Genomic DNA, 13,554 nt, shown 5'->3' on the forward strand with positions numbered 1-13,554 from the left:
AAAATTTCGAAAAAGTAACAAAACTTAACTACACTGTTAGAAAAATATGTTTTTCATATGTTCCGATATAAACAAAATGTGTTTCGGGCACAATTTTTAAACACAATATATTTAAGTGCCAACATGTAATGTTCCTAAACTAACACTAAATGTTTGGGACACATATGTTAATATGTTAAAATATATTATGTTTGGGGTAGATGTGTGCGAGTGACACGAAATTTTCGTGACACGCGTGATTCACGCGTGAGTCACGTGATTCGTGAATGAAATTTTGACCAAATCACGTGAATGTGCGTGAATGGGACTGAACAAAAATGTGTCGTGCGTGATCGTGCGTGATCGTGCGTGAACATCAAATTCTGTTCGTGAATGTGCGTGAGTAAATTTTTTTCAAAATCAAGCTCACGACAAAATTCACGTTCACGAAAAAATTCACATTCACGAAAAATTCACGCTCACGACAAAATTCACGCTCACGAAGAAATTCACGTTCACGAAGAAATTCACATTCACGAAAACTTCACACTCACGATGACATTCAGGTTCACGAAAAAATTCACGTTCACGAAAAATTCACGCTCACGAGAAAATTCACGCTCACGAAGAAACTCACATTCACGAAAAATTCACGCTCACGATGAAATTCACGTTCACGAAAAAATTCACATTCACGAAATAATTCACCCTCACGAGAAATGACACGTTCACGAGCCTATTTACGCTCACGACAAATATTATATTTACAAAAACGTCTTGCTCACGATAAAAATTATGTATGAACAAGTAAGTAAAGTCTAAAGTCGGGCGGAGCCGACTATATTATACCCTTCACCACTATGTAGACTCTCAACCACTTCAAATTTGCTGGGAGCTATATAAAGGTTTGCATTTCCAGATACAAATACTTTTAATGGAGACAATTTTTTGTACTTTTACAAAAACTCTAGAATTACAATTTAAATCGGCTAACGCCCTGGAATGAAACACAATGTTAACATAGTAAAAAAATATGAGAAATATGAAGCGAGAGAAATTTTAATGCAATTATACAAAAGAGCATTTATGATTGATCAGGTGATACATATGTATTCGAGATATAGGGCAATTTTAGTAATATTTACAATTTTTGATACTTAGCAGTGGCGACTTTACAGGGATATTGGTTAGATCCCGCCAAGATATATAGTCAAGTATGGGTTATGATATATTATTTGGTCAAGTCGGGCGACTTGGAGCCTTATTTAAAACTCAACCGTTCTGTGGAAATTCTGGCATTACAGTGTTTAGGATATGACTAAGATATGGGGAAATCATCACAGAATTTTGTGTCAAGTGTGGGAATTTTTGCCATATTTGTATAAACCGGAAAAACGAATATATGGAGGCTTTATCTAAATCTGAACCAAATTAGATCAAACTTGACACACTTAAATATCATATTAAATATATTCTCTGAGGAAACTATCCAGTCAATTAGAGGAAAATCTCATTGAAAATAGGTCTAAAATATGAAACAGTCTACCATATTTCCCCAACTCTGGTGTACATATAATGGGAGCTATATATAATCTGAACCGATTTCGACTAAATTTGACATGTATAGTTAGAATAATAATTCTGTTATCTCTTCAAAATTTCACGTAAATGGGTGTTTAACTTTGGCCCCCGTAGTCATTTGAGTATAAATCGGGCGAAAGATATATATGGGAGCTATATCTAAATTTGAACCGATTTCAACCAAATTTGGTACACTTATCGATACTATTAAACGTACTCCCTGTGCAAAATTTGAACTAAATCACGGCAAAACTCTGGCTTTTGAGGGCATATAAGTGCAAATCGGACGAAAGATATATATGGGAGCTATATCAAAATCTGAACCGATTTCAATCAAATTTACCAAGCATTGGTAGAATGTCAATTCTACTCTTTATGCAAAATTTCACGAAAATCGGTAGTAACCTTTGGCCTCTTTGTTCATATGAGTCTAAATCGGACGAAAGATATATATGGGAGCTATATCTAAATCTGAACCGATTTAGCTGATATTTTGCAAGTTTTTCGAGACTCATAAAATATTCGGATGTACTGAATTTTAAGAACATCGGTTGATAAATACGCCAATTATGACCAGATCGGGGATAAATATATATGGCAGCTATATCTAAATCTGAACCGATTTTTTTCCAAAATCAATAGCGATTGTCTTTGTCCCAAAAAACGACCCTATGCCAAATTTGAGGACGATCGGACTTAAACTGCGACCTGTACTTTGCGCACAAAAATACATGAACAGACAGACAGACGGACAGACAGACAGACAGACAGCCAGACAGACAGACGGACATCGCTAAATCGAACAGACAGACGGACATCGCTAAATCGTGAACCTTCGTGAGTTGCATTTTACATCGTGAGCGTGCGTGAATAGTTTTTTTATGAATCGTGAGTGTGTGGATGTACGTTTCATTGTTCGTGAACGTGCGTGAGTAGTTTTTTTTTCGAATCGTGAGTGTGCGTGAATAAGTTTGTTGTTCGTGAACGTGCGTGAGTTGATATATCCCGTCGTGGGCGTGCGGAAGTCACTATTCTGCAATCGTGAGTGTTTATCTTTGCAGGATTTTGGTTCGTGAACGTGAGTGAGCGTGAATCAATAAAAACCTTCGTGCGTGAATGTTACGAATTCATTCGTGAGCGTGCGTGAGTGTGAGCAATCCAAAAACGGGCGTGCGTGATCGTGCGTGAATGTTACGAATTCATTCGTGAGCGTTCGTGAGTGTGAGCAATTCAAAAACGGGCGTGCGTGATCGTGCGTGAATGTTACGAATTCATTCGTGAGCGTGCGTGAGTGTGAGCAATTCAAAAACGGGCGTGCGTGATCGTGCGTGAATGTTACGAATTCATTCGTGAGCGTGCGTGAGTGTGAGCAATTCTAAAACAGGCGTGCGTGATTGTGCGTGAATGACATTTTGAATTTGTGAGCGTGCGTGAGTGTGCGTGAAAAATCCCTCACGCGCACACCTCTAGTTTGGGGTATGAATGTTTCATAAAAATAATATGTGTGAATGTAAACATATATAAATTTACAAATTTCGAGCAAACATATATATGTTTACAATTTATGTGAAATGGTTGTATGTTGTTTCGGAAAACTGCTTTATGATAAGGCCAAAAATTTTATATGCTTAAGTCTAAATATTATTTAATTTGAATATTAGAATGAGTATTCGGAGTAAAGAGAATAGACATTCGGAACCAAGAGCATAGAGATTTGAAAAAAAAACAGCATGTGTTTTCGCCTTGAGAGGAGAATTTTATGTATGTGGGGACTGTAAATTTTGAATAACCCACATTTCCAAGTTTCATTATAAAAATTTAATATAGTATAAATGTCTAAATTGCAAAAAAAAAAATTGGTTCGGTCGGAGCAGGAATTGAACCCACGACCCTTTGCATGCAAGGCAGGCATGCTAACCACTGCTCCACGTGGCCAACAAATGTATGTTTCTTTTAAATAATGTTATGTTTGCATGGGCTCGTGGGCGCTGCAAAGTATGCTATATAAATGTAACTTGTAACGATAATTGTCTACTGGTGACTATAAAAACTACATAGCCCAGTGGATAGTGTGTTGGCTTACAAACTGTATGGGCCTCGGTTCGATTCTCCGCCCAGGCGAAAGGTAAAATTAAAAAAAAAATTATAAAATTGAATAATTTCTTCAACATTATTTGTATTACAGAAAAAGGTGCCAAGAACTAAAAATTTCGTGGAAGTGAAAATTATGTGAGGGAATGATCACAATCTTCTTTGGGGAAAATTCTTCCAAGCATATAATATTTTTGGGCTCAAAATGCTTCCAAACATATAATATGTCCATATAAAACAAACATATTAATATTTCGGCAGTATCTAATAATATATGTGCTTCCTGCAAAATATGTTTGGAACATATGTTAAAGAAGCGATTTTTTTTGAGGGTGTACAGACTAATAATTTTTTTTGCAATAAAAATAAATTAAATTTATAGTTCGATCTTATTGTATAGGAATAGATCTGCCAATTTCTACATGGGATCTCAGTTGTACACAGAAAAAAAAGTGTCTCGTAAATTTAAGAAGATTTTTAAATAATTTATTACAAGAATTTTCCAGAATTTTAGTTCATTTTTCGTATCTTCAACGAAAATTAACTACTCGAAAGGAAATTTTACAAATTCTAAGTAGCAATCGTTTAGTTCATGGCCTAAAAAATACGATGGAAATTTCCTTAAAAAATTTCTTAAATGGTAGTTAAAAATTCGTTTGTCATGCTATAAAACTACTTGTGAAATGCAAAGTATTTTCTAAATAATAAGTGCAATTTACTATAAATTTTTTTGTATGAGAAAATATTTTTTTACGAAAAATTAACTTGAAAGTGGATAGCAATTTCTTACTGACAATTGCTATAGTTAATAATTGTTGGTAAAAAAAATACCCAATGAAATATTTTTATTTCACATGTAATTAAATGAAATATTTTTATTTCACGTGTAATTAAATTTATAGACATTTTCCTCAAAAATGGTAGATAACATTTCATGAAAATTTTGCAAATTTTAAGTTAAACGTTTCATCGTTCATAAACTGGTGTGCCTTTACGAATATTATTCTTAGAGTAAATTGTCAGCAGATGCGATGAACTAATGCATAGTATAGAGGTCTTTACCGGCACAGTGGAATGCGATTAATCCCTGCAAACATTTTCGATCGCAAATGAGTCTTCTTTGAATCATTTTGATGTTCAAAACGATTGCGGAAGAGCGAATTTGAGAGTCATTTATGTGTCCCCAGTATAAAGTAGTTGTGTCTCAAAATGATTCTTTTCCTTGAGTTATAAATGAGTCTTTCAGATTAGTAAAAAAAAGTCATTTGAAAGAAGTATAATATGATAAATCTACTTACTCATATATGAATCAATCGAATGCTTCATAAATAACCCCTACAAAAGATTAAGAAATAACTCCCCACGTCAGATTAAATATTGAGTCTTTTCAAGAGTTAGAAATTACTCCTTCTAACTAGTATTTTATTGTCCCCACGAAATACACTTGTGATTAAAATTTGCATATTTAATTTATGGCTTTATTGTTGATATACAAATTCAGGAACTTAAACTACTAATAATACTTATCCTTAAATATATAATAAAAAAACATAAAAACAACAAACCAATTCTAGTTTAATTTACTTATTTTATAAAAATGTATGAAACAAAAACCTAAAAATTAATTAATTAAATCTGCAATAAAGATATAGCAATAGTAATAAAAACACTAAATTACAATAAAGACAGAAAATCAAAATTGTCACTTTAATTCAATAAAAACCCTGTTGCCACGATGTTTGAATCCAAAATGATCATTATAAGCTTCCAAATATTTTGCAAAATATTTGGTACCGTTATCCTCAACGGTTCATATTTTGTCCACTAATATTTTGTTGTTATTTTTGTCTTGTTTACTTATATAAGCGAAAAGCAAAAAGAGTTATAAATGACTCTCCCCACATTCGTAATTTAAGAGTTAAGTAAAAGAGTTTTATATTACCCAGTAAAATAGTTTAATATTAACAACATAAGAATAGAGTAATAAATGGATAATACTCGAATCTTTCTGATGATTTAAATTAAACGGTTATAAATAACCATTGGTTAGACTAATATATGACTAAAATTTGAATCTACCCCGCGATTGAACATTTTTGAATCTTCCAAACGAGTCAGTTAACACTCTTTTTTGCAAACACTAATTTTGGATGTTTGAAAATGTTGGCAGGGATGTAAAGGTGATGTTACTTGAGTTTTGTTGTGTATACATGAGCGTGGGGTTGTTTTTATTTTTGTTCATTTAGTGGTTTGTGTGTGTGTGTTTGTTATTTGCGGATGGTTTATTTGGCTGGATGAGGTGTTGTTTTCAATAAAGGCACATGTGTTTTTGTTGTTGTAGGAATGTTTTGGCTTTGCTTGGTTTTGTTTGGCATGCTTCAGTTGTATAGTTGGCGTTGGCGTGGGCTGTTGCATCTTTTAATTAGGTATGCAACAAGGGAATATAAAGACATGGAATATTTTGGATTTTTGAGATATATATTGGTGTTTGTTTATTAAACATTTTAAATGAAAGTTATTAATATTTTATCGGTTGTTTAGAAAAAAGTTATTAAGAATATTTAGGAAAATATGTTGAAATTGAAAGTTTATTGAGTTTTTTATTATTCGATGTAAAAAATTAATATTCAATTCCAGATGAATTTGGAAAATTTTTGTTATATCTCAGCGTATAGTTTATTCATAAATTGGTAAGTATTTTTTTAATATGACTTTCTTTTAAAAATAATATTTTTTATGTATATTATTATTTGTTAATTAACTTTTTTGGAAACCAGTTTAATGTTCTTCTTTGTTGTAAAAAAATATTTAATTTCAGAGCAACTCCAGATGGATTCGAACAAATTTAAAAAATAAAGAATTGGTAAGTTTTCTTTTAAAAATTGACTTTATTTCAACTAGAATATTTACGATTTTGTGACCTTTTTATCATCAAAATTACAGGTTTTTAATATCTAATTTTAGTATTTCTTTAATCAAATTTTTTGGAAACCAATGTAATATTTTTAATGTAAAAACAAATATTTAATTTCAGAATAACCCCTTAAAAATTTGGACAAATTTTTAGTCCTGTTTTGCCTGTAATTTAATAGTGAATTGGTAAGGATTCTTTAACTTTCTTTTAACCCTGGACAGTAATCCTTATTTTTTGTAAATTAACGTCATCCTTCGTCATTTTGACTACGGCTGATTTCAAGACGCTATAATTTTCATCGTGAGCGAAAAAGTGAACCAAGCTTGAATTTATTTTCTTATTCAATTTGGTTTTAAGTAGTATAAAACAAAAATTCATAAAACGGTCGAATTAGTATAACTTAAATTTACCATTTCCCAGTAGACTAAAATGCATTTGAAATCGAAAATTAAATTACGTGTCGTCATTTTGACGAATGATGGCTGTCTAGGGTTGTCAAGAATATTTGGTATGGATATTATTATTTTTTTCATTAGATTTTTTGAAAACCTATTTAATTATTTTAATTAATGTATAAAATAAATATTTAATTTCAGAGTAGCCCAAATAAATTTGGACAACTTTTTATATTTCCCCTCAGCGTACAATTTAACAGAGAATTGGTAAGTTTTAAATTAAAACTTTGGCTTTCTTTCAACTAGAATATTTATTTTATTATATCCTTCACATCGATAACAATACAGTTTTATGAGTTTATTTAGAATACTTCATTATTTCTCTATAGTTTCAGGTACAAATTTTATGAGATACGTTTTCCAAAGAAAAGTTGAATTCCTTACACCATTTGATAAAATGCCCCAAATTTGGTAAGATACAAGCTAAAATGAAGAATTAAAAATTATATTTCATTACATGGCGTTAATTTTTAACAATTTTCATTATTATTTCCATTTTTTTCCATCAAGATATGTGAAAAAATTACATACGATGAATAAAAAAAGGATAAGTCAAAATGTCCAAACAACGGGTTCAAATGAACTACTCTCTGTTCCACGTGGTCATAATTTTTATTCACAAAAAACATTGTATTAAGAACTTTCATCATAAGTTTTTATAATAAAGTACTTTTGCTTAAAGAAAGTTTAATTTTAATGTATGAAAATTTTCATAATAGTAAAACGGTTTGTTGTTCCTTTAATTATTTAATTTCTCTGTACTGTGGAATGATTGATTTAAAAATAGTTTAGTCGTCGACATTTTAAAGAGACTGTTAACCAATTTTTATTATCAGGTTTCCCAAAAAATAAGCAAGCAAATCAAAATAATACTGACTTTTTAACTTGGTAGGGGTATATAAATCTTATGGTGTTGTAAAAATGAACTAAAATACAATGTTATAGATTAACTAAAATTTAAGAGAATTATAAACTAGACAAGTTGAAAAAAATCTTAAGGGCTAAATCATGGTCAATATTACTACAGTTTAGTTCATTTTGCAATGGAAAAGGGTTCACTGTTTTTTCAGTGTATGTTTTACTTTAATCCTTTAGATGCTCTTCATATGATATGGTAGCGCCTGCCAAGAATCCCGACAAACATAGTCAATGCTGCACGTAGAATACCCTAACAAAAATATGATGCAATTTCCAAACACATTTAAAACATGCAACGGCTCTTGGGAACACTTCTTGCAGCATTTTGCATCGGAAGCACATTTTGAAAAAGAAAACCAAAAAAAAAAAATTAAACAAATTCTATACCAGACTACAGCTTGTCTCGTACTTCGCCTAGCCCCTCTTCGGAGAATATCATAAAGAACAGCAACCATTCAAAATTTTAAGAGTTCATGATTTAATTCAAAGAGAATTTGTAAATCATTCCACACGCACACGATGCGGTAAGACACGAACGAACGAACGAGTGAATGATATGAATCAGTTTCTTTAAAAATTCCAACATAAGAATTCTCTCGTTGCTCTCTCGTATTTTTTGCAATCGCTTGGTTACGCAGGGTGTGTGTGGCGCTGATAATTAAGTCATACGAAATAAATTCTTTAAACAATTTGATTTGCTGATCATTCATACGGCAGTCGGCCACCGGTCAAGTGTAAATGTAGTTCTTCGTTCTCTTCTCAGAAATCGCACAGTGTTTTCGCCGCCATTGAGTCGTGTCGATATACCAAAGCATTCAAAGTGTTCGGACGGTTTGAATTTTGCCTGACGTGTAAATGTGAACTTTGTTCAGATTTTATTTTAAGTGTGGCGCCAAGTCGTAAATTCAAAACATATTTTTTGAATGTGGCGCTAAGTAATAAATTTAAATAATTAATAAAAATAGGTTGAAAAAGACCTCCTGGACAATTAAAGCTCATAATAATGATTTAGAAATATAGTTATTATATTTTTATTACAATTTTATTAATTAGTTGGCACGCGTGTGAAGTCTATTTTGTTGTGAGCGTGTTTGAAAAAAACAATGATTTAGAAATTTTAGAAACTTAAAGAGAAAACAAAAACAAAATATTTATATATGTGAGTTTTTATGGCGATTATTTTAATTGAATAAACAAAAAGTTTTAAAGGCCAAAACGTGCTATTCGGAGGTCTTAACCTGGAACCTGGAAAACGGATTAGGAACATATTTTGATTATTCCGCAAAAAGAAAAAGAAACAATTGAGAACCTTTTGAGACGCTGTACAACAATAATCTGAGAGATTTAACTAAATGGTAAATAACAATTTAATCGCAAAATCAATTCATTGGGACTACATTACGCTACAAAGATCAAAAGTTCAATAATTAAGTATTTCTTAAATACTCTTCTACTTAGATCTAACAAAAAAAAAAAAACTGATAATAATTTTAAATAAACGGAAATACTAAAAAATACGCTAAAAGATATTCCATACTATTTTAAAAAATAATATTTTTTAAATTATTAATTACATTGAAATTTAGAGCTAAGTATTTTAGCCGGTTTTTGTAATTTTAGTTGTACGAATACTCATTCCATATACACCGATGGAGTTTTAAATATAATTTACGTTGCTAAGAGAATAATAAATAAATTGACACTACTTCCAATTTTAGTTGGTTTTTAATTTAATACATAGTAAAACTTGTTTTTTAATTGAACACCTGTTATCCTAAACGCCTATTTCATCAGGTTGTAAAAAATTTGATCTGTATGAATATGTACCCCAAAATATAGTGATCCAAGATCCCACATTATATATAAATATCGGCCCGAGTCGTTTCTAGTGTCAATTTAGTTCTAGTTGTCTGTTCATCCGCTTGTTCGATCTTGAATTCGTACACACAAAAAAATTTCACGAAAATTTTTCCAATTAAAATTTTAATTGAGTTTTAAAAATATTCAATTAAAAATTTAATCGATTCAACAAATGAAACATTGAAACAAAAATCAATCACAAAAATAATAGTATCAATTAATTTTTTAATTGGATCAATTAACTTTTTAATTGACCTTCAATTAATTTTTTAATTGATACTATCATTTCTGTGATTGAAGACATTCCAATTAAAAATTAATTGGATCAATTAATTTCGTGATTGAATCAGAAAAAAATTTTTGTGTGTACAAAATGCGATACGATGCAAACTTCAAATATATTGTAAGACATATATTTAGAAAATACATTTTACTTTCTCTTAGAAAATATGATAAAAATACTTAAGTATGTCTTCCATAATTTCAGATTTAAATATAGATATATACATAGATATGAATTCCCCGATTTTCGATTATATTACATATAATACGCTTAATTTAAACTTTTCTTAATTCTTATTCGAACATCATTCTGTCTGTAATGGAAGTAAAAAGTGTTTAACAAAGCTAAATTAAAATTAAACACTTTTGGTAAGCAAAAATGTTTCGGAACGTTATGAAGACCAAAATTGGGTCAAATATTCAAGTTGCCGAAGGGCATTATAAATACTAAAATACTAAACTCAACCTTTTGTCTGGCGTTCTACTTAGAATCGTAAGCTTAGTCAATATAGTCTAGTAAAAATTTTGGCTGGCCTTTAGTATACATTTGTCCCTTGGGTTTCACACGTAGTGTTGTTGGTACATTAAAATAGCCTTAAGAGTAGATTTAAATTTATTTTTTTATTGTTATCAACTTAGTGTGATCAAAACCACACTTAACAAAATATTTACTTAATATTAAATATTACGCAACATAAATTGTAGGACACGCAATTTAAACAATGTTAAGGACTAATTTCGTTAAAATAACTAAATTTTAATTAAAAGAATTTTTCTAATCTTTGCTTCAAACATTTTTTTTTTTCAATTAATAAAAGACATAAATTTTGGAAATTTTCGTCCCTCCATTAACAAACTAAATAATTGATTGAATTATTTTGAACTAAGGCAAATTTTCCTTAAAGTAAGGAAAAACATTTTCGATTTAAAGAAATCGTCATTATATTGACTGAAATATTGAATCTTTAGATTTAAGATAAAACGCTTCAAATATAGGCTAAGACTTATTTTGAGGATTTAGCACCTTTGGTTTAAATTTGTTTGCAATTAAGAAAACATTTTTATATTTTTTCGTTGATTTTTCATAACAATAAAATTAGATTTTCTTTTCAACATTACCTTTATTTAACCCAAAATTTGGTGGCACTGAATTGACACGGTATTAGGAAGAAATTTCATAACAAAAAATCTAAAATTGTTTTCATTAAATTTAGGACGCGAATCATTGAACGACTTTGGAATAATGCAAATTCTCCTTAAAGAAAAGAAATTATATTTAAATTAACTGAGGGTTGTTTTAAATTAACTGAGATTCAATCTTTGCATATGAGATAAAAAAACTTCAAATATATTCTAAGAATTATATTAAAAAGATACTTTTTACTTGTTTCAACTGATATCACAAAAAGAAAATATGAGTTCCTAAGATAAGATCTGTATCGGCTTTAAAAAGTTGATAGCTTCCTAAATTGCATAGAAGGTCACAATTTTAAAACCTTTTTTCCTTATACTAAGCGAAAGTAGCCTTACTTCAAACACATACGACTTTAACGGAATGACGCAAATTTGAAACTTCATGGGTATCCCAAATATAATGAAAATTGATTAAAACGTAGATCATAAACTTTCCGTTAACTATGTTTTTTTATTTTTTTTATTTTAAAGTAATATGTCTCTAATATTGTGTACATTTTGTATCCTAAATTTTAGGAGGGGCGGAATCCTTCATTATACCCACCACCATAGAATGGTGACGGGGGTATAATAAGTTTGTCATTCCGTTTGTAACACATCGAAATATCGATTTCCGACTATATAAAGTATATATATTCTTGATCAGGGAGAAATTCTAAGACGATATAACGATGTCCGTCTGTCCGTCTGTCTGTCTGTCTGTCTGTCTGTCTGTCTGTTGTAATCACGCTACAGTCTTCAATAATGAAGCAATCGTGCTGAAATTTTGCACAAACTCGTCTTTTGTCTGCAGGCAGGTCAAGTTCGAAGATGGGCTATATCGGTCCAGGTTTTGATAAAGTCCCCATATAAACCGACCTCCCGATTTGGGGTCTTGGGCTTATAGAAATCGTAGTTTTTATCCAATTTGCCTGAAATTTGAAATCTAGAGGTATTTTATGACCATAAAGAGGTGTGCCAAAAATGGTGAGTATTGGTCCATGTTTTGGTATAGCCCCCATATAGACCGATCTCCCGATTTTACTTCTTGGGCTTATAGAAACCGCAGTTTTTAATTAATTTACCTGAAATTGGAAATCTAGAGGTATTGTAGGACCACAAATACGTGTGCCAAAAATTTTGAGTATCGGTCCATATTTTGGTATAGCCCCCCATATAGACCGATCTCCCGATTTTATTTCTTGGGCTTATTGAAACCGTAGTTTTTATTCAATTTACCTGAAATTGGAAATCTAGAGGTATTGTAGGACCACAAATACGTGTGCCAAACATGGTGAGTATCGGTCCATGTTTTGGTATAGCCTCCATATAGACCGATCTCCCGATTTTATTTCTTGGGCTTATAGAAACCGCAGTTTTTATTCAATTTACCTGAAATTGGAAATCTAGAGGTATTGTAGGACCACAAATACGTGTGCCAAAAATTGTGGGTATCGGTTCATGTTTTGGTATGGTCCCCATATAAAACGACCTCCCGATTTGGGGTCTTGGGTTTATAGAATCCGTACTTTATATACAATCTGCCTGCAATTGGAAATCGAGATGTATTTTAGGACCATAAAGAGGTGTGCCACAAATGGTGAGTATCGGTCCATGTTTTGATATAACCCCCATATAGACCGATATCCCGATTTTACTTCTTGGGCTTCTAGAATCTGAGGTTTTTATCCAATTTGCTTGAAATTGGAAATCTAGAGGTATTTTCGGCCCATAAAGAAGTGTGCCGAAAACGGTGAGTATCGGTCCATATTTTAGTATAGCCCCCATAAGAACGATCTCCCGATTTAACTCCTTGGGTTTCTAGAAACCGTAGTTTTTATCCGATTTGCCTGAAATTGTAAATATTCTGGTATTTTAGACTCACAAAAACGTGTATCGGATTAATTTTTTATCGGTCCATTTGGTAATGCCTCCATATAGACCGACTTCACTTCTTGAGGGCATAGAAGGCGCACTGATCATGAAAATTGCTTGAAACTCAATGTAAAATTTCCAGATTTTACTTCTCGGGTGAAAATCTACAGATTTAAGATTTCAAATCAAGACGTTATTTTATAATTTTCTTGCACATTTACAAGAGATGTTATTGATTCCTCTAAAACTCAAACAAAAATGGTTCTTATAAATCCAGAATCTGATATAGTCCTCATAGGTGAAATCTTTAAATTTATCTTCGGGAAGTGTCCCCAAGTCCCAAAGTCCTCAAGCCCTCTTGAAATTTCAAAGGAAACCCTAATATTTGGTTCATGGTGGTGGGTATTTAAGGTTCGGCCCGGCCGA

The 13,554-nt window shown here is 31.3% G+C and overlaps 1 protein-coding gene across 1 annotated transcript in view; it reads left to right on the forward strand.

Moving 5' to 3' along the window:
• Window positions 1–8,646: 8,646 nt before the first annotated feature.
• The window catches only part of daw (activin beta chain dawdle), a 30,389-nt gene continuing 25,481 nt past the window's right edge, over window positions 8,647–13,554 (forward strand). The window contains exons 1-2 of the mRNA XM_075295291.1: window positions 8,647–8,789; window positions 8,992–9,293. The gene's annotated coding sequence lies outside the window, so the exon portion shown is untranslated. The remainder of the gene's footprint in view (window positions 8,790–8,991; window positions 9,294–13,554) is intronic.

Source organism: Haematobia irritans, chromosome 2 (assembly GCF_050003625.1).
Source record: "Haematobia irritans isolate KBUSLIRL chromosome 2, ASM5000362v1, whole genome shotgun sequence".
In the NCBI taxonomy this organism is placed as follows: Eukaryota; Metazoa; Arthropoda; class Insecta; order Diptera; family Muscidae; genus Haematobia; species Haematobia irritans.